This window comes from Triticum aestivum, chromosome 2D, assembly GCF_018294505.1.
Source record: "Triticum aestivum cultivar Chinese Spring chromosome 2D, IWGSC CS RefSeq v2.1, whole genome shotgun sequence".
In the NCBI taxonomy this organism is placed as follows: domain Eukaryota; kingdom Viridiplantae; phylum Streptophyta; class Magnoliopsida; order Poales; family Poaceae; genus Triticum; species Triticum aestivum.
The window spans coordinates 287,890,657-287,894,560 of NC_057799.1; the positions used below are offsets into that span (position 1 = coordinate 287,890,657).

Consider the following 3,904-nt stretch of genomic DNA (forward strand, 5'->3'; position numbering starts at 1 on the left):
GATAACCTTGCAGTTCGTTTCTTCTTCATGTGCGGAATTTCATTTTGGAGTTTTTTGGTTACAGATTTTGCCACTTCAGTGCGTGTGTGCACTTCAACTTTGTATGTGTCCCACAGTTAGTTACATTTTGGTTGTGTGTGTGCGGTCTTGTTTGCCGCTGGGGGTTGCATTACACACCCCGCGGTTTAGCTAACTATATTCTGCAAAAGAAGACGAACACAAAAAATTGATGCAGCTCACTATCATTGATAATGTAGTTTAGATGAATTTACAAAAGAAAAATTTATAAAATGACAAATTAAATCATGTAGTTCACTTTGATACATGTTGTGGTGCACTTCCCTCATCTCTGTGGTTCACTCGTCCGATCTACCCCCGTAAAAAATTCAAAGTATGAAAAAACTCATGTGGTTCACTTTCGGGAGTGTCGAGGTGCACTTACTCACAATGTGAAGTGCAGAAAAATGTTATGGAAACGACAAAAAAAGTAATGCGGTTCACTTACGCCTGATATGAAGCGCGGTCCACTTCCTCGTGTGAGAAAATTACGACTCAAATAAAACAAAACACGAAGTTCACTTTACTATCCGATGCAGTGCAGTTTTTAGTTTGAAGCAGTGCATTTTTCTGTCTAACGCAGTTCCATCGTCGATTTTGGTGTCGCGAAAAACAGAGTGTCCGCGTTTTGGTATTTTTAGAACTACGCTTAAACCGTAAGGAATTAGAGTGTTCTACATGAAAAAGTTGCGTCTCGACGACATCTTTCCAATGGCGTATCATTTGGATCATTCCGATCAGCGATTTGTAAAAAATTCACGAAAAACCCACCGCTGCCACTCGTCGTCCGCTGCACGATTTCTAAAATTAACTTGAAACCATAAGGAATCTCAAAAACATTTAGACATATAAAAGTTGTGCCTCGTCCGTATCTTTCCAACGGCGTATCGCACGGCTCGTTTCGACAAATGGTTGAAAAATTGGAGCGAAAACAGTGCCGAAAAATTCATAAAAATTAAAAAACAGAATTTCGCGATTTACTAAATTTGAAACTGCTCTTAAACCGTAACGAATTAGAGAAAATAATAGATATGAAAAAGATGCGCCTCAATGATATCTTTCCAACGGTGTATCATTTTCTTCATTCCGATGAGCGATTTAGTAAAAAAAGTGAGAAAACGCTCGCTGCCACTTGTCATGCACCGCGCCGTTTTCAAAACTACTCTTAAACCGTGATGAATCTCGAAAAAAAATTGACACGAAAAAGTTGTGCCTAATCCATAGCTTTTCAACGGTATATATATAGTACCACAACCAAAGAAAAAACACACCTCCTACACGGCCGCCGCCCCTCCTCCACGGCCGGCGCGCCACCACACCCGTGGCTGGAGCGCATCCTCCCGCATGGCCGTCTCCCCTCCTCCCCCGCGGCCACCTACCCTCCTCCCCAACGGCTGGCGAGCCGCCTTCCGCGCGACTCGGGCTCCTTCCCCGCGGCCAGCGCGCCACCTCCCACGCGGCCACCTACCCTCCTCCCCAACAGCCCGCGCGCCGCCTTCCGCGCGATGGGGCACCTCCTCCGCCATGGCCGGCGAGCCTCCTCCCGCCGCCATCCTCGGATCCAGCCACAGCAGGGCCGCGGAACCCCGTGTGCTGTTCGCCGGGCCCTGAATCCCCGTGCGCCGCCGCAGGGCCCTGGATCCCGAGCGCCGCCGCCGCCGGGGTCCTGGCTCGCCTGCTCCATCACCGCTGGGATATCGCCTCCCTCATGCGCCGCTGGGACCCCCACACGCCGTCGCTGACCGCACCACCCCATCGCCCGCGCTTCCCCTCTTCCCCGAGCTCCCCTGAGCGGCCCTGCTCCTGAGCCACACCTTGCCGGACTGCGGGGCTCATGCCACAGCACCTCCCCTCCCCCAAGTTCGTGTGCCACTACGCGAGCTCCATCCCCACCGCCGGCCAACTGCCGTCGCTATCGCGCGTGGACAGCAGCGACGGCCGAATCCGACCTTCCCAGGCATCACCTTTCTTCCTTCTCTCATGTTGATGTTCTTTGGCCAATTTACTGAGCAGCGCCGGCCTTTGCACTATGGTACTTGTTCTATTTTGCTTCAGAGTTATGTTCGCATCTGAATTTTCTTGCTAGGTTCCAAAAGCAAGTGGTATGCACTGCCTTTAGTCAGGTCACGGCCTCCGATGCTGCTAACCTCCCCACGTTCCTTGTCGCCTGCTTGTGTGTGCCTGTCAATGAAGGAAAAACACACATGGGCAAGGTTATATCTACAGGCAAAAGTTCAGAATTTCAGAAAGAAGATGGAGTGAGGTTCAACTTCTTTTAGCATTTTTAATTCTCAGTACAAAAAGACTGCTCAGAAAGAAGAAGTAATCGCAGGCTGCTCGTCTTGTTTGATGTTCAAATGTTCAGTTGTTTTGTGCCTTTTTTGCTCTCCAGAATCCTACACTCCTGTCGCTCGGCAGGTCACGGCCTCCTCTAGGTGCAGGTCGTGGTGTCCATGTCGTCACTGCTCCAGCGCATCATGCTTCCATACATGGTGGTGTTTTGGACTGGAGCAAGACGGAACGAGGCAGTGTGTGTACGTACTTTCTAAGAGTTGTCGACCACCGCATGCGCCTCAATACAAACTTCCTGTAGCATGTGTACGAGTTTACCCACAGTGATTTTTGTCAACATGATCTTGGGGATGCAGACCTAAACAAATAAACTTGCTCGTTGGTCGAAACTAATACTAATCACATTAGATTGTAGTTGTTGCGTGTGGCATTGTTGCTTCTTTGGATTTGTTGTGGCAAGGAAGAAAAAGAAGATGGGGAGAGGACATGTGGTGGTTAGTGGATAGGAAATGTGTGAAGAAGAAAAACCATACCGCTTCAATTGGACATTTATTTTTATCCATTTGGGTGAAAAAATGTTGTCCACTATATGTCTGTAATTATGGTTATAACAAATGAATTTATTTATTTTACTTTTGTTAATTTATTTATTTTAGTTTTCAACGTACAGTACAATAGTTTTTTGGCAGAGAATTCAATAATTCCAGAGCAATTAGAAAACAAGGTCAAACATACTTACGTCGGAAGGTCATTTTTACTACAAAAGTTCCAAAGATTAAACATATTTTCAACGTCCAGCTTAGTTAAAAATCTGAGTTTTTTCTAGGAAAGATGATTGTGCTCTTTTCGGTGTTTGCTCATATGACAAGTTTGAAAATTTGAAATAACCGAGAAGGTAAAAAAACGTAGAAGTTCAAATTTGAAATAACCGAGAAGGTCAAAAAACCTAGAAGTTCAAATTTAAAAACCATATTTTTTCTAAGGAGTTCAAAATAAAATAAGAGAAAAGTTCGAAGGTTAAAAAAACTTAGATGTTTTCTCGCTACTAAATAATGAAATGAAGAAGTTTAAATTAAAAAGGATAAACTAAAAAAAGTTTTAAAATAATTTTCTCATTTTTTAAATAACCATAAGTTCAAAATAAAATAATGAAGTGGTGCGATGTTAACTAAAAAATCTAGGATTTTACCTTCTTTAAAAAAAACTCAGATATCCGTTGTTATTAAAGAATCGACCATGAAAGGTAAGAAAATAGACAAATTCATGTTTATTTAAAAAATCAAAAACAAAAACTTTACTAAAGAAAGTGAAGTTCAAATTAAAATAACACATAAGTTCAAAGTATATTAAAACCTAGGATTTAGAAGCTCAGAAAACAGAAACAAAAAACAATTTCATTTTCAGCATTTTTTCCCAATACTAAATATTAAACCAAGAAGTTTGATTTTATAAAACGGAGAAGTTCAATGTATATAAAAAACACATGTTTTCTCCTTATTAGAGAAAAAAACCAAGATTTTCAATTTGAAAACGTGGAGCAATTTGATACTCCCAG

General features: G+C 43.1%; 1 long non-coding RNA gene across 1 annotated transcript; it reads left to right on the top strand.

Annotated features, from left to right (window-relative positions):
* Positions 1–1,009: 1,009 nt before the first annotated feature.
* Positions 1,010–2,995, top strand: LOC123052784 (uncharacterized). Its single transcript, XR_006425065.1, has 2 exons — positions 1,010–2,320; positions 2,450–2,995. It is a non-coding gene; the product is annotated as an uncharacterized lncRNA (long non-coding RNA).
* Positions 2,996–3,904: the final 909 nt, after the last annotated feature.